Source organism: Bombina bombina, chromosome 4 (assembly GCF_027579735.1).
Source record: "Bombina bombina isolate aBomBom1 chromosome 4, aBomBom1.pri, whole genome shotgun sequence".
Taxonomy (NCBI): domain Eukaryota; kingdom Metazoa; phylum Chordata; class Amphibia; order Anura; family Bombinatoridae; genus Bombina; species Bombina bombina.
The window spans coordinates 856,283,791-856,302,395 of record NC_069502.1 but is presented as its reverse complement, the minus strand read 5'-3'; the positions used below and the strand labels follow the sequence as shown (position 1 = coordinate 856,302,395).

General features: G+C 45.1%; 1 protein-coding gene across 1 annotated transcript in view; it reads left to right on the top strand.

Annotated features, from left to right (window-relative positions):
• The first annotated feature begins 234 nt into the window (after positions 1 to 234).
• LOC128657299 (zinc finger protein 845) overlaps positions 235 to 18,605 on the top strand; it is a 143,278-nt gene continuing 124,907 nt past the window's right edge. Inside the window, exon 1 of the mRNA XM_053711588.1 lies at positions 235 to 359. The gene's annotated coding sequence lies outside the window, so the exon portion shown is untranslated. The remainder of the gene's footprint in view (positions 360 to 18,605) is intronic.

Here is an 18,605-nt window from a genome sequence, read left to right as displayed (position 1 = left end):
CCCGGTAGATGCTGCCTAATAGACACACTCACACACACTTTCTTTAGTACATCATATGCGGGTATATAACACTATACAGCGGGTCTTTGCTGATATTTACATTTATGAATCTGCCATGTTGTTAGCAAATAGAGTGCAGCTAGTTCCCTTCCAGCACAAGGACATGGATGTGACAGCACAAGTCACATGGCTGTTGTGACCATCCTGTAACTAGAACTACCGGAAGTAGATGGGCGGGAAACTATAGTTCACTCAGCTTACTGTAGCTGTTTGTATCCTTTGATCGCTGCGGTCATGATGTAGTTACTGGTTTACGGAACAAGCTGCTATCGTCTCAGCTCTCAATACGGTGGTTTCTTGTAAGTACATTTCTAGTTGGTGACGTGTCTGTGTATAAAGCACTGGGGAGATGTGTGTTACAGTGTGTTACTATCTCTATGTAAGGTAATGGGAAGGGAGCTGTGTGTGAGGCAGAGCGAGTCTGACTATAATATATATATATATATATATATATATATATATATATATATATATATATATATAAAGGTACTAAGGAGTTAGCTTTGTGTGAGACAGAGGGAACCTGTCTATAATATATATCTGTATACAAATTACTGGGTAGGTTGTGTGGGGAACCTCTGTAATATCATATCTCTGTATATAAGGTATATAACATTATATATCTATAACTCTATAACATTATATATCTGTATAGGGTGGCGAAATCACTATACACTATGTATAAGGGAGTGGGTGGAGCTATTGAATTAAGGGATACTAAACCCCATTTTGTTCATGATTCAGATAGAGCATGCAATTTTAAACAACTTTCTAATTTTCTCCTATTATCAATTTTTCTTTGTTCTCTTTTTGTTTTTATTTGAAAAAGATAGCATCTAAGCTAAGGCGCCAGACAATTTTTGTTCAGAACCCTTGACAGCACTTGCTTATCATGTATCCACCAATCAGCAAGCACAACCCAGGTTGTGAACCATAAATGGTCCGGCTTCTAAACTTACATTCTTGCTTTTCAAATAAAGATAGCAAGAGAATGAAGAAAACATGATAATAGGGGTAAATTAGAAAGTTGCTTAAAATTGCATGCTCTATCTGAATCATGAAATAAAAAAAATTGGGTTCAGTGTCCCTTTCAGCTCTGTACCTGCTTGCCTGGTGTGTTTAGTGCGGTAAGTACATAATGACTGATGTGTGTAATTCGCATAGTGCAACTGTGTCGTGTGTGTAGCTCTGTAGTGTTTTATGTCTGTGTATAAGGTGCTGTGTGTTTGTTCTGATGGCACCTCTCTACAGTGTTATATGACTGTGTATAAGGTGCTGGGGAGAGTTAATGTGAGTGTGAGATAGATGGCACCTCTCTACAGTGTTATATGACTGTGTATAAGGTGCTGGGGAGAGGTGATGTGAGTGTGATATAGATGGTACCTCTCTATATAGATGGTACCTCTCTACAGTGTTATATGTCTGTGTATAAGGTGCTGTGTGTTTGTACTGATGGTACCTCTCTACAGTGTTATATGTCTGTGTATAAGGTGCTGAGGACAGGTGATGTGAGTGTGAGATAGATGGTACCTCTCTACAGTGTTATATGACTGTGTATAAGGTGCTGAGGACAGGTGATGTGAGTGTGAGATAGATGGTACCTCTCTACAGTGTTATATGTCTGTGTATAAGGTGCTGAGGACAGGTGATGTGAGTGTGAGATAGATGGTACCTCTCTACAGTGTTATATGACTGTGTATAAGGTGCTGGGGAGAGGTGATGTGAGTTAGATGGTACCTCTCTACAGTGTTATATGACTGTGTATAAGGTGCTGAGGACAGGTGATGTGAGTGTGAGATAGATGGTACCTCTCTACAGTGTTATATGACTGTGTATAAGGTGCTGGGGAGAGGTGATGTGAGTTAGATGGTACCTCTCTACAGTGTTATATGACTGTGTATAAGGTGCTGAGGACAGGTGATGTGAGTGTGAGATAGATGGTACCTCTCTACAGTGTTATATGACTGTGTATAAGGTGCTGGGGAGAGGTGATGTGAGTGTGATATAGATGGTACCTCTCTACAGTGTTATGTCTGTGTATAAGGTGCTGGGGAGAGGTGATGTGAGTATGATATAGATGGTACCTCTCTACAGTGTTATATGTCTGTGTATAAGGTGCCGAGGAGAGGTGATGTGAGTGGGAGATAGATGGTACCTCTCTACAGTGTTATATGTCTGTGTATAAGGTGCTGTGTGTTTGTACTGATGGCAGCTCTCTACAGTGTTATATGTCTGTGTATAAGGTGCTGTGTGTTTGTACTGATGGCAGCTCTCTACAGTGTTATATGTCTGTGTATAAGGTGCTGGGGAGAGGTGATGTGAGTGCGAGATAGATGGTACCTCTCTACAGTGTTATATGACTGTGTATAAGGTGCTGAGGAGAGGTGATGTGAGATAGATGGTACCTCTCTACAGTGTTATATGACTGTGTATAAGGTGCTGGGGAGAGTTAATGTGAGTGTGAGATAGATGGCACCTCTCTACAGTGTTATATGTCTGTGTATAAGGTGCTGGGGAGAGGTGATGTGAGTGTGATATAGATGGTACCTCTCTACAGTGTTATATGACTGTGTATAAGGTGCTGGGGAGAGGTGATGTGAGTGTGATATAGATGGTACCTCTCTATATAGATGGTACCTCTCTACAGTGTTATATGTCTGTGTATAAGGTGCTGTGTGTTTGTACTGATGGTACCTCTCTACAGTGTTATATGTCTGTGTATAAGGTGCTGAGGACAGGTGATGTGAGTGTGAGATAGATGGTACCTCTCTACAGTGTTATATGTCTGTGTATAAGGTGCTGAGGACAGGTGATGTGAGTGTGAGATAGATGGTACCTCTCTACAGTGTTATATGACTGTGTATAAGGTGCTGGGGAGAGGTGATGTGAGTGTGAGATAGATGGTACCTCTCTACAGTGTTATGTCTGTGTATAAGGTGCTGAGGACAGGTGATGTGAGTGTGAGATAGATGGTACCTCTCTACAGTGTTATATGACTGTGTATAAGGTGCTGAGGACAGGTGATGTGAGTGTGAGATAGATGGTACCTCTCTACAGTGTTATATGACTGTGTATAAGGTGCTGGGGAGAGGTGATGTGAGTGTGAGATAGATGGTACCTCTCTACAGTGTTATGTCTGTGTATAAGGTGCTGGGGAGAGGTGATGTGAGTATGATATAGATGGTACCTCTCTACAGTGTTATGTCTGTGTATAAAGTGCTGGGGAGAGGTGATGTGAGTATGATATAGATGGTACCTCTCTACAGTGTTATATGTCTGTGTATAAGGTGCTGAGGAGAGGTGATGTGAGTGGGAGATAGATGGTACCTCTCTACAGTGTTATATGTCTGTGTATAAGGTGCTGTGTGTTTGTACTGATGGCAGCTCTCTACAGTGTTATATGTCTGTGTATAAGGTGCTGTGTGTTTGTACTGATGGCAGCTCTCTACAGTGTTATATGTCTGTGTATAAGGTGCTGGGGAGAGGTGATGTGAGTGTGAGATAGATGGTACCTCTCTACAGTGTTATATGACTGTGTATAAGGTGCTGAGGAGAGGTGATGTGAGATAGATGGTACCTCTCTACAGTGTTATATGTCTGTGTATAAGGCCCTGTGAGGGTCTGTTTGTGAGACAGATGGCGCCTCTCTATAGTGTTGTATGAATTTGTATAAGGTGCTGGGGAGTGGTGATGTGTGAGACAGATGGTACCTCTATATAGTGTTATATGTCTGTGTATAAGGTGCTGGGGAGTGGTGATGTGTGAGACAGATGGTACCTCTATATAGTGTTATATGTCTGTGTATAAGGTGCTGGGGAGAGGTGATGTGAGTGTGAGATAGATGGTACCTCTCTACAGTGTTATATGTATGTGTATAAGGTGCTGTGTGTTTGTACTGATGTACCTCTCTACAGTGTTATATGTCTGTGTATAAGGTGCTGGGGAGAGGTGATGTGAGTGTGATATAGATGGTACCTCTCTACAGTGTTATATGTCTGTGTATAAGGTGCTGGGGAGAGGTGATGTGAGTATGATATAGATGGTACCTCTCTACAGTGTTATATGTCTGTGTATAAGGTGCTGTGTATTTGTACTGATGGCAGCTCTCTACAGTGTTATTTGTCTGTGTATAAGGTGCTTGGGAGAGGTGATGCGAGTATGATATAGATGGTACCTCTCTACAGTGTTATATGACTGTGTATAAGGTGCTGGGGAGAGGTGATGTGAGTGTCAGATAGATGGTACCTCTCTACAGTGTTATATGTCTGTGTATAAGGTGCTGGGGAGAGGTAATGTGAGTGTGATAGATGGTACCTCTCTACAGTGTTATTTGTCTGTGTATAAGGTGCTGGGGACAGGTGATGTGAGTGTAAGATATATGGTACCTCTCTACAGTGTTATATGTCTGTGTATAAGGAGTGTGGAGAGGTGATGTGAGTGTGAGATAGATGGTACCTCTCTATATTGTTATCTGTCTGTGTATAAGGTGCTGGGGAGAGGTGTTGTGAGTCTAAGACAGATGGTACCACTCTATACTGTTATATATCTGTGTATAAGGCCCTGTGAGGGGCTGCGTGTGAGACAGATGGCGCCTCTCTATAGTGTTGTATGAATGTGTATAAGGTGCTGAGGAGTTGTGATGTGTGAGACAGATGGTATCTCTATATATTGTTATATGTCTGTGTATAAGGCCCTGTGAGGGGCTGTGTGTGAGACAGATGGTACCTCTCTATAGTGTTATGTATCTGTGTATAAGGTTCTGGGAAGGGATGGTGTGTGTGATAGATGTTACCATTCTGTAGTATTAATATGTCTGTGTATAGACAGTGCCTCTCTATAGTGTTATATATATATATATATATATATATATGGATGTGTGTTCCTGAGATAGATGGTACCTCTCTATAGTGTTATATGTCTGTGTATAAAGGTGCTGGGGAGAGGTGTTGTGAGTCTAAGACAGATGGTACCACTCTATACTGTTATATATCTGTGTATAAGGCCCTGTGAGGGGCTGTGTGTGAGACAGATGGCGCCTCTCTATAGTGTTGTATGAATGTGTATAAGGTGCTGAGGAGTTGTGATGTGTGAGACAGATGGTGCCTCTATATATTGTTATATGTCTGTGTATAGGTTACTGTGTGTGTGACAGATGGTACCTCTCTATAGTGTTATATGTCTGTGTATAATGTGTGTGTGTGTGTGTGTGTGACAGATGGTACCTCTCTATAGTGTTATATGTCTGTGTATAGGTTACTGTGTGTGTGACAGATGGTACCTCTCTATAGTGTTATATGTCTGTGTATAAGTTACTGTATGTGTGACAGATGGTACCTCTCTATAGTGTTATATGTCTGTGTATAAGGTGCTAGGGAGGGTCTGTGTGTGAGACAGATTTTACCTCTTTATAGCGTTAAATGTCTGTGTATCAAGTACTGGGGAGAGCCGGTCTGAGTGTGAGACACCTGTATATAGTGTTATAAGGTGGTGGGGAAGGGCTGTGTGTGACATGGTACCTCTCTATAGTGGTATATATATATATATATATATATATGTGTGTGAGACAGATGGTACCTCTTTATAGTGTTATGTGTCTGCGTATAAGGGGCTGTGTGTGTGAGACAAATTATGCCTCTCTATAGTGTTATGTCTGTGTATAAGGTGCTGGAGAGATGTATATGTTGCTGTGTATAATGTGTGTGTGAGACAGATAGTACCTCTATAGTGTTATATGTCTGTGTATAAGGCGCTGGGGAGGTGCTGAGCGTGTGTGTAGTAGGGAGTACCTTTCTGTAGTGTTATATGTCTGTGTATAAGGCGCTGGGGAGGTACTGAGCGTGTGTGTAGTAGGGAGTACCTTTCTGTAGTGTTATATGTCTGTGTATAAGGCGCTGGGGAGGTGCTGAGCGTGTGTGTAGGTGATACCTTTCTGTAGTGTTATATGTCTGTGATAAGGTTTTGGGGAAGGTCTGAGTGTGTATATAACTATAAAGAGACATATAACACTCTCTATAGTGTTATAAGTCTGTTTATAATGTAATCGGTGCAATCTGTGTGTGTCGGCAGAGGGAATATTTCTATAATATTATACAAGGTACTGGGGAGAAGACTCTGCATGTGTAAAAGTGAAATATGGTTCTTTTCTCTAAACTCTGTATACAAGCTGCTGGGAAAAGGCTTTGTATGTGAGGCACAGGGAATTTCTCTATAATATTTAGTATCTGTATATAAGGTAGAGGGATATGTGTGTGAGACAGAGGTAACCTGTCTAAAATATTATATATCTGTATATAAGGTACTGGGAGGGGGCTGTATGTGTGTGAGGCGTAGGCAACCTCTCTATAATATATATCTGTATATAAGGTACTGGGGAGGGGGCTGTATGTGTGTGAGGCGTAGGCAACCTCTCTATAATATATATCTGTATATAAGGTACTGGGGAGGGGCCTGTATGTGTGTGAGGCAGAGGCAACCTCTCTAAAATATTATATGTCTGTATATAAGGACCTGGGGAGGGGGCTGTGTGTGTGTGTGAGAGAGAGGAGAAGGGAACTTCTCTATGATATACAGTGTGTGTGTGTGTGTATATATATATATATATATATATATATATATTGTTACGGTACCAACAGTGTACCAAGGGTTAATACCAGATGAACAATGTCCTGCATAGGGAATCAGCAATTCACAACCCAGCCAGTTTCCCTGCAAACATGAGACCAAGCTCCACATTTCAGGTTTAAAAAAGAATAACTACTTTATTTGAAGGCAGCACACAGATTTATACACCCTGGCTTCAGGTTACAGAGGGCATTGGTTTAACAGTAAAGCAAACATATGAACAATGCATCAAACCTCTAACAATTGTCTATTCACAGGTAAAACAGATTAACATATTAAGTTAATTAACTAGGGAAGAACGTTTACTCAGACAATCTGATGTTGGGCAGTCTAGTTAACATAATCACACAAGGACACAATCAGTTTACCCAGACAGACTCCTGAGACACAATCAGATCTGAAACATACATAGAATACATCTTATTACAGAATATAGGAACAGTTCTTATTAGCTATAAAGTCTTTTATGCCCACTTGGCTTATAGAGTCACAATTGCTCCCAAAAGGTGCACTCACACCCTGTACCCATCCTGTATTTATGGATACAGGGTGACATAGACATAAGACAGAGTTATGAAAGTACATGGGGTGTCCAGCATATAAAATTCCATATTTTCATGCAGTCTCTGGGTATCCTTAAGCCCATGTACCTCCAGCCCAAAGAATGTTCCATAACAGGCCCTCCAATGTACAGTGGCGAGATTGGTTTCGTCACATCTCTCCCCTTTTCCAAACAGACTAACAGGGTATCTGACCTCCTGCCGGTCAGTGCCCTGGTTAGTCCAGCAACCCACCCATAAAACACAATTAGTAGTACAGCCCACCCACAATAAATGGTTACTACACCTGAGTACGGGGAAAACTTGTCCATGTCCAGGTGCCTCACCACAGCTGTGTGGGGGACTGGTACGCTGAATTGGTGGGTTGCGAGGTGGGCAGAGACCAGCTGTACTCTGCCCGGGTGCCAGCACTACCATGGAAGTAGCCTGGTGGGAGCCTGGTTGCTGGAGGGGGAGACCGACTGTCTCCCCTTTGGATACATAGCTGTGCTGCTGGAGGGGGAGACCAATCGTCTCCCCTTTGGCTAAACAGCCGTTGTTACGGTTGCCTCCAGGCTGGCTGGAAGTTGGACCGTAGAAAAGGATGCTCCTAGCGCTCACCAAAGGAGCAGCAGCACCGTGGACACTATAACTGCTGCGTAGCCACCATCAGTAATGCAGACTATATGAACCACTGCTGCTGGGCTGGTATCTCGCCGTCTGCTCTGCGCCCTGGACCTACGACCAGGCTCCAGTAGGCGAACCTCTTGCTTCTGTAGCAATCCCTGTAGCTAAGGGAGTATGAAAAACATAGCAATCCCTGTAGTGATTATAAGCTGTCCCCTACAAACATGAGTCAAAGCTGCAAGTTAGAGGGTCAAAAATAGGTCTGATGTGCTGGAGCACACAGCCTGCTTTTTATTGAGGTTACATGCAAACAGGACACTCTCAGGGGGAGGCATAAAATCCCCCATCACACATTTGATATTAGATAGAGAGACACTCCCTTTGACAGGCCACAACATTTACTTCAGCAGATAACATTACACACAATAAAACAATGCAGTCCACCTTATCAATACTAGTCTGATTAGACAATGGGAAAGTTGATCACTAAACCTAATTAGAGCTAATCCCAGCAGACTTGTATTTAGAATAGGTTTCTTGAAGCTGAACAAAATTTAACTCTTAATGGCACACAATGAAACTGAACCAAGTGGGAGAAAGCCAGGGACAAGTCATTTCACAGGTCTGGGGACATAGTCTTAAAGGGGCATTGTTCATCAAAGTCACAATATGTCCCCAGATGGTTCTTAAAGGGCCACACACACACCCAACAAAAGTCAATATGTCCTCAGGGGCACAATCTTCCAGGGGCCATAGTCATGTGGAAGGAGGCTGGCAAATAGGCTTCTCCAAAATCCAGGGAAGCAGGGCAACCTTCCATTCAAAGGGCCAGTCACAAATAGCAGTTTGTAACATATCTCCCCTTTTGGAGGGAGACTAACCAGGCACCTGACCTTCTGTCGGTCAGTGCCTAAGTTAGTCTCGCAACCCACCCACAAATAAACACTAGCAGCAAAGCAGCCCCCCCACAACAAGTAGCACTGGCCTGTAAGTTCCAGGTTATAGGATGACAGTGTAGCATCCTCTGCCTTCCTGGCGCAGCTGGGCAAATAGCTGATGGTACTTGGGGGGCAGAGGCCAGCGGCACTCTGCCCTGGTGCCAGCGCTTCTTCTGGGGTGAGGGGTTTGCAGGCCAGTCCTGTAACAAGGACAAGGTCTGTAGGGCAGAGGCCAGCAGTGCTCTGTCCTGATGCCAGCTCTTCTGCTGGGGGAATTGGGGCATAGTCCTGCCCGGTGGCAAAGGGAACGTGGGGGTCAGTGGGGGTTAACATCTCCACTGTTAACCCTGGGCCCAAGTTAGGAGTTAGCTGGGGAGGGGGAGATTGGCTTACCTCCTCCTCCTGATACTCCGGCGGCCGTTGGGAAGGGAGGTCGATGCTCTCCGCTTCCTGTGGAACATGCTGCGGCTGGGGAGAGAGACCGGTTGTCTCCTCTCCCTGGAAGGCACACTCCGGCTGGGGAGGGAGGTCGATGCTTTCCCCTCCCTGTAGCTGGGTCTGTCGCTGGGGATCTGGGCCGCCTGCCCAGCATCCCTGTAGGGCCGGTAGAGAGACTGCGGTCCCATCTCCACCTGCCTGCTGGGGGTCCTCCCAGGACCAGTCTATGAGGCCTGCTGCCTCTGGTATCTCTGGTTGGGGTTGGGGAAGGAGACCGGTTGTCTCTTCCCTCTGCACAGTATACTGCCGCTGGGGAGGGAGGTCGCTGCTCCCCTCTCCCTGTGGAACATGCTGCGGCTGGGGAGAGAGACCAGGTGTCCATACCCTCAAACTCCACAGTTGGCGCTCAAAGGCTCGTGCCGCTTTGTTCTCCGTAGCCAATTCCCGGATGAGGCGACTGACTACCTCCTGTGCAGGGTCTGGACCATATCGGACTAGCCGCCTCTTTACTTCTGGAACGAAATCCGCGCCCTCATAGCGACGGATCCGGTTGAGGTGCTCTTCACATGGTTCTGACCAGTATCTTGTCAGCTCCATGCTGCTGTAGGTAGGGACGCTGCGCAGTGGCTAGCGTTGCCCTCAATTACTCTCCTACGATACCAGTGCTGTTGTGGTGCTGCTCCTTGCGCTAGGACGCCAATCCCACCGCTGCCACCAAATGTTACGGTTGCCTCCAGGCTGGCTGGAAGTTGGACCGTAGAAAAGGATGCTCCTAGCGCTCACCAAAGGAGCAGCAGCACCGTGGACACTATAACTGCTGCGTAGCCACCATCAGTAATGCAGACTATATGAACCACTGCTGCTGGGCTGGTATCTCGCCGTCTGCTCTGCGCCCTGGACCTACGACCAGGCTCCAGTAGGCGAACCTCTTGCTTCTGTAGCAATCCCTGTAGCTAAGGGAGTATGAAAAACATAGCAATCCCTGTAGTGATTATAAGCTGTCCCCTACAAACATGAGTCAAAGCTGCAAGTTAGAGGGTCAAAAATAGGTCTGATGTGCTGGAGCACACAGCCTGCTTTTTATTGAGGTTACATGCAAACAGGACACTCTCAGGGGGAGGCATAAAATCCCCCATCACACATTTGATATTAGATAGAGAGACACTCCCTTTGACAGGCCACAACATTTACTTCAGCAGATAACATTACACACAATAAAACAATGCAGTCCACCTTATCAATACTAGTCTGATTAGACAATGGGAAAGTTGATCACTAAACCTAATTAGAGCTAATCCCAGCAGACTTGTATTTAGAATAGGTTTCTTGAAGCTGAACAAAATTTAACTCTTAATGGCACACAATGAAACTGAACCAAGTGGGAGAAAGCCAGGGACAAGTCATTTCACAGGTCTGGGGACATAGTCTTAAAGGGGCATTGTTCATCAAAGTCACAATATGTCCCCAGATGGTTCTTAAAGGGCCACACACACACCCAACAAAAGTCAATATGTCCTCAGGGGCACAATCTTCCAGGGGCCATAGTCATGTGGAAGGAGGCTGGCAAATAGGCTTCTCCAAAATCCAGGGAAGCAGGGCAACCTTCCATTCAAAGGGCCAGTCACAAATAGCAGTTTGTAACAGCCGTGTTGCTGGGGGACAGGACCATCAAACTCCTCTCCCTCTGGTTTGTCATGCTCGGCTGTCCAGGGTATGTACTGTGCCATATACCACCAGAGCGCCTGGTAGGCATGTCAGTTTGCTGGGACAATCCATCTGTATTCCCGTTATGAGAGAGAATTCCTGTCCATACAAACAAGGGTTCAAATTCCTCAGTGCCCAGACCAGGGCCAAACAGTCCTTCAAAATCACATCAGCTTCTTTACGAGTTTTCTGTACCTGCTCTTTATAGGTATCCACAATCCCTTCATACTGACATAGGGTGCCCTTGAGTTGCAGCACCTCACTATGAGCCAGCGTCAGCTTCTCCTCCAGTGTCACTAAGTTTTTCTTTAATGTTTCATGTTCCACTCTCAAGCTGGTGTTTTCTGCAGTCTGTCGGTGCAGCTTGTCTAGCAGAGATTCCTGTTCTAAACGTGCTTTTTCCTCTGCGCTCCTCTTCTCCTTCATCAGCGCATTGTAACGGGACCTCCACATATCAATAGCGGATAGAGATTTACTGAGCTCAGCGTCCTGGGGCTTAGCAGCAGGTGGGTCAGTCTCTGCTGCACAGATCTGGGCACGGGTAGTCACAGAGTTAACATCAGCGGGACCCATAGGAGCGTAGGCAGAAACAAGGGGGGCCAAGTCATTTCCAAGAAGAACATCAGCAGGTAAGTCCTTCTTGACCCCCACATTCACAGGTCTAGCGCCCACTCCCCAATCCAAATGTACCCTGGCAACAGGTAGGCTGAACACATCGCCCCCTGCTACCCTCACAGCCACAGTGTCTCCAGTGTACTGTTTCTCAGACACCAAGTTCTTTTGAAGCAAGGTCATGGTAGCACCAGTATCCCGTAGACCACTGACCTTCTTCCCATTCACTTTAACCAGTTGCCGGTTATTCCGGTGGGCAGCTTGCACAAGGTCTGCCTCATGTAGGATGCTCCAGCATTCTTGCGCCTCTACGTAGCGGGCCGCAGGCTGAGGATTACGTGGGATTCCGCCGGCGGGTCTTCTCCAGGACTGCGCTTGGTTCGCTGCGTTTAGGGGACACTCTGGTCTTTTGTGCCCTAGTTGCTTACATCTAAAGCACCGAATAGGTTGTGAGTAGCACCGCAGGGCTCTCTGAGGGTAGTTTGTGGCCGGAGGCCGTGTGGTATAGTGGTGCGCCGGGGTTTGGTAACTGGCAGCTGCTGGGGTGACTGGGGGTCTGTACTCCACTCTAGCAGGGGGCTTAGTGGTAGCAGTGTCCAGTTTGCGGGCATCCGTATACTCATCTGCCAAGCGAGCCGCTTCCTGCAGGGTGGAGGGTTTACGGTCCCGAACCCACTCTCGGACTCCTGCGGGTAATTTGTCGAAGCAATGTTCCAACAGGAATAGCTGCAGCACCTCTTCCCCAGATATGGCTTGGCACCCCGCTATCCAGTGAGCTGCTGTGCGGTGCACCTTACATGCCCACTCAAGGTAGGAATCTCCAGCTAATTTAACAGTGTCTCTGAACCGCCTCCTGTATGCCTCCGGTGTAACCGCATACCTGGAGAGCAGAGCCTCTTTTACAGTATTATAATCCCTGACTTCCTCATCTGGAATGGCCCGAAAAGCCTCTCTGGCCCGGCCGGATAATTTTCCAGATAATATCGTGACCCAGTCCTCTGCGGGTACCTTGTGTAGTGCACATTGCCTCTCAAAATCCGCAAGGTACCCATCAATCTCTCCTTCTGTTTCCAGGAAGTTTTTAAAAGCTGCAAAATGTACTTTTCTCTTTTCCATCTTAGTCAGTATTGTAATAATCCCCCTCTTCCTGAGGTTACTGGCTTGTGTAGTTGCTCTTCTGGGCGATAAGGTTCATTCCGTCGCTGCCACCAATGTTACGGTACCAACAGTGTACCAAGGGTTAATACCAGATGAACAATGTCCTGCATAGGGAATCAGCAATTCACAACCCAGCCAGTTTCCCTGCAAACATGAGACCAAGCTCCACATTTCAGGTTTAAAAAAGAATAACTACTTTATTTGAAGGCAGCACACAGATTTATACACCCTGGCTTCAGGTTACAGAGGGCATTGGTTTAACAGTAAAGCAAACATATGAACAATGCATCAAACCTCTAACAATTGTCTATTCACAGGTAAAACAGATTAACATATTAAGTTAATTAACTAGGGAAGAACGTTTACTCAGACAATCTGATGTTGGGCAGTCTAGTTAACATAATCACACAAGGACACAATCAGTTTACCCAGACAGACTCCTGAGACACAATCAGATCTGAAACATACATAGAATACATCTTATTACAGAATATAGGAACAGTTCTTATTAGCTATAAAGTCTTTTATGCCCACTTGGCTTATAGAGTCACAATTGCTCCCAAAAGGTGCACTCACACCCTGTACCCATCCTGTATTTATGGATACAGGGTGACATAGACATAAGACAGAGTTATGAAAGTACATGGGGTGTCCAGCATATAAAATTCCATATTTTCATGCAGTCTCTGGGTATCCTTAAGCCCATGTACCTCCAGCCCAAAGAATGTTCCATAACAGGCCCTCCAATGTACAGTGGCGAGATTGGTTTCGTCACATATATATATATATATATATATATATATATATATATATATATATATATATATATATATATATATATATATATATGTTACGGTTGCCTCCAGGCTGGCTGGAAGTTGGACCGTAGAAAAGGATGCTCCTAGCGCTCACCAAAGAATCATCAGCACCATAGTCAGCAATCCCTGTAGTGATATTAGCTGAAGCTGTCCCCTACAAACATGAGTCAAAGCTGCAAGTTAGAGGGACAGAAAATAGGTCTGATGTGCTGGAGCACACAGCCTCCTTTTTATTGAGGTTACATGCAAAAAGGACACTCTCAGGGGGAGGCATAAAATCCCCCATCACACATTTGATATTAGATAGAGAGACACTCCCTTTGACAGGCCACAACATTACTTCAGCAGATAACATTTTACACACAATAAAACAATGCAGTCCACCTTATCACTACTAGAAGTCTGATTAGACAATGGGAAAGTTTATCACTAAACTTAATTAGAGCTAATCCCAGCAGACTTGTATTTAGAATAGGTTTCTTGAAGCTGAACAAAATTTAACTCTTAATGGCACACAATGAAACTGAACCAAGTGGGAGAAAGCCAGGGACAAGTCATTTCACAGGTCTGGGGACATAGTCTTAAAGGGGCATTGTTCATCAAAGTCACAATATGTCCCCAGATGGTTCTTAAAGGGCCATACACACCCAATAGAAGTTAATATGTTCTCAGGGGCACAATCTTCCAGGGGCCATAGTCATGAGGAAGGAGGCTGGCAAATAGGCTTTTCCAAAATCCAGGGAAGCAGGGCAATTTTCCATTTAAAGGGCCAGTTACACATAGCAGTTTGTAACATATCTCCCCTTTTGGAGGGAGACTAACCAGGCACCTGACCTTCTGTCGGTCAGTGCCTAAGTTAGTCTCGCAACCCACCCACAAATAATCGTTAGCAGCACAGTAGCCCCCCCACAATAAGTAGTACTGGCCTGTAGGTTCCAGGTTATAGGATGAAAGGGTAGCATCCTCTGCCTTCCTGGCGCAGCTGGGCAAATAGCTGATGGTACTTGGGGGGCAGAGGCCAGCGGCACTCTGCCCTGGTGCCAGCGCTTCTGCTGGGGTGAGGGGTTTGCAGGCCAGTCCTGTAACAAGGGGGTCTGTAGGGCAGAGGCCAGCAGCGCTCTGTCCTGATGCCAGCTCTTCTGCTGGGGGAATTGGGGCATAGTCCTGCCCGGTGGCAAAGGGAACGTGGGGGTCAGTGGGGGCCAACATCTCCACTGTTAACCCTGGGCCCAAGTTAGGAGTTAGCTGGGGAGGGGGAGATTGGCTTACCTCCTCCTCCTGATACTCCGGCGGCCGTTGGGAAGGGAGGTCGATGCTCTCCGCTTCCTGTGGAACATGCTGCGGCTGGGGAGAGAGACCGGTTGTCTCCTCTCCCTGGAAGGCACACTCCGGCTGGGGAGGGAGGTCGATGCTCTCCCCTCCCGGTAGCTGGGTCTGTTGCTGGGGATCTGGGCCGCCTGCCCAGCATCCCTGTAGGGCCGGTAGAGAGACTGCGGTCCCATCTCCACCTGCCTGCTGGGGGTCCTGCCAGGACCAGTCTATGAGGCCTGCTGCCTCTGGTATCTCTGGCTGGGGAAGGGGACTGGTTGTCTCTTCCCTCTGCACGCTATACTGCCGCTGGGGAGGGAGGTCGCTGCTCTCCTCTCCTTGTAACTCTGGCTGCCGCTGGGAAGGGAGGTCGTTGCTCTCCGCTCCCTGTGACTCACTTTCTCGCTGGAGACCAGGTGTCCAGACCCTCAAACTCCACAGTTGGCGCTCAAAGGCTCGTGCCGCTTTGTTCTCCGTATCCAATTCCCGGATGATGCGACTGACTACCTCCTGTGCAGGGTCTGGACCATATCGGACTAGCCGCCTCTTTACCTCTGGAACGAAATCCGCGCCCTCATAGCGACGGATCAGGTTGAGGTGCTCTTCACAGGGTTCTGAATAGTGTCTTGTCAGCTCCATGCTGCTGTAGGTAGGGACGCTGCGCAGTGGCTAGCGTTGCCCTCAATAACTCTCCTACGATACCAGTGCTGTTGTGGTGCTGCTCCTTGCGCTAGGACGCCAATCCCACCGCTGCCGCCAAATGTTACGGTTGCCTCCAGGCTGGCTGGAAGTTGGACCGTAGAAAAGGATGCTCCTAGCGCTCACCAAAGAATCATCAGCACCATAGTCAGCAATCCCTGTAGTGATATTAGCTGAAGCTGTCCCCTACAAACATGAGTCAAAGCTGCAAGTTAGAGGGACAGAAAATAGGTCTGATGTGCTGGAGCACACAGCCTCCTTTTTATTGAGGTTACATGCAAAAAGGACACTCTCAGGGGGAGGCATAAAATCCCCCATCACACATTTGATATTAGATAGAGAGACACTCCCTTTGACAGGCCACAACATTACTTCAGCAGATAACATTTTACACACAATAAAACAATGCAGTCCACCTTATCACTACTAGAAGTCTGATTAGACAATGGGAAAGTTTATCACTAAACTTAATTAGAGCTAATCCCAGCAGACTTGTATTTAGAATAGGTTTCTTGAAGCTGAACAAAATTTAACTCTTAATGGCACACAATGAAACTGAACCAAGTGGGAGAAAGCCAGGGACAAGTCATTTCACAGGTCTGGGGACATAGTCTTAAAGGGGCATTGTTCATCAAAGTCACAATATGTCCCCAGATGGTTCTTAAAGGGCCATACACACCCAATAGAAGTTAATATGTTCTCAGGGGCACAATCTTCCAGGGGCCATAGTCATGAGGAAGGAGGCTGGCAAATAGGCTTTTCCAAAATCCAGGGAAGCAGGGCAATTTTCCATTTAAAGGGCCAGTTACACATAGCAGTTTGTAACAATATATATATTAGTATAGGGGGTTGTGTATTTATTTAAGAGGGAACTTCTCTATAATTTATATATGTATTTAATGTACTAGGGAGGGGTCTGTGTGTGTAATACAAAGGGAATCTGTCCATAGTATTATATATCTGTATATAATGCACTGGGGAGTGGGCTGTGTGTGTAAGATAAAGAGAAGCTGTCTATTATATATCTGTAAATAAGGTACTGGGGAGGGGGCTGTTTGTATGCAGAGGGAAACTCTCTATTATACGTATGTTATGGAAAATTGTGACTGATATTATTACTGATAACTCACACAGATTATTCAAATTATATCTAAAGTGAGGGTAAACTTTCTCCTTTGTATATACATCCGGAATGTTAGCGATATTTTAGATAGAGTTTAATTTAACAGTTGTAATAAAGGTGCACTATAGCTTACTTTCAGCTAGATTACGAGTTATGCGCGCTATAGGGAAATTAATAAACGCAAGAAAATTTGCGTTATTTAACCCCCTATAGCGCAGCCATTACAAGTTTTTCAAAATCCGACTTGTGCGTGCGATATGGTGCTTTTAAGCTCCATACCGCACAAAAAACAAGCGCTGTTTTGACGTGCTCGTGCATGCTTTCCCCATAGACATCAATGGGGAGAAGGTGTCTGAAAAAAGTCTAACACCTGCGATAGCGGAAAGAAAAGCTCTGTAACGCAGCCCCATAGAAGTCTATAAGGGAAAAAAAATAACTTTTAAACCTAACACCCTAACATAAACCCTGAGTCTAAACACCCCTAATCTACTGCCCCCGACAATGCCGACACCTACATAATGTTATTAACCCCTAATCTGCTGCCTCCGATATCGCCGCCACTATACTAACGTTATTAACCCCTATTCCACTGCACCCCAACATCGACCACACTGTAATACATCTATTAACCCCTATTCCGCTGCTCCCGACATCGCCGCAACTAAATAAAACTATTAACCCCTAAACCGCCAGCCCCCACATTGCAAAAATCTAAATCAAACTATTAACCCTTACACGTAAACCTAGCCCTAACACCCCCTAACTTTAGGATAATTAAAATAGAGCTAAATTAAAGTTACAATTATTAACTAAATAAAAACTAAATACATACTTACATGTGAAATAAAATCTAAGCTTGCTACAATATAAATTATAGTTATAGTGTAGCTAGCTTAGGTTTTATTTTTATTTCACACGTAAGTTTGTATTTATTTTAACTAAGTAGACTAGTTGGTAAATAGTTTATTAACTTTTTACTAACTACCTAGTTAAAATAAATACAAATTTACCTGTGTAATAAAACCTAAACTGCCTTACGCTAAAACCTAAAGTAAAATAAAAAAAACACTAAATTACAAAAAATAAAAAACGAATGGCCAGATTACGAGTTTTGCGTATGAGTTGTGCGGTGCTAACGTGCAGTTTTTTCTAACCGCTTACTTACATACAGCGCTGGTATTACGGGTTTTTACAAACCCGGCGTTAAAAGGCAAGAAGTGAGCGTAGAGCGAAATTTTGCTCCACACTGCACTCCAATACCAGCGCTGCTTAAAGGGACACTGAACCCAAATTTTTTCTTTCATGATTCAGATAGAGCATGCAATTTTAAGCAACTTTCTAATTTACTTCTATTATCAATTTTAATTAGTTCTCTTGCTATCTTTATTTGAAAAAGAAGGCATCTCAGCTAAGGAGCCAGCAAATGTTTGCTTCAGTACCATGGACAGCACTTGTTTATTGGTGCTGACCAATCGGCAAGGACAACCCAGGTTGTTCACAAAAATGGGCCGGCATCTAAACTTACATTCTTGCTTTTCAAATAAACATACCAAGAGAATGAAGAAAATTTGATAATAGGAGTAAATTAGAAAGTTGCTTAAAACCGCATGCTCTATGTGAATCACGAAAGAAAATTTTTGAGTACAGTGTCCCTTTAAGTCAGCGGTGAGCTGGTTGTACGTGCTTGTGCACAATTTCCCCATAGACATCAATGGGGAGAGCCGGCTGAGAAAAAGTCTAACACATGCCAAAAAGCAGCGTTTAGCTCAGTAACGCAGCCCCATTAATTCCTATGGGGAAACACATTTTATGTTTACACCTAACACCCTAACATGAACCCCGAGTCTAAACACCCCTAATCTTACACTTATTAACCCCTAATCTGCTGCCCCAACATTGCCGACACCTACATTATATTTATTAACCCCTAATCTGCCGCTCCGGACATCGCCGCCACCTA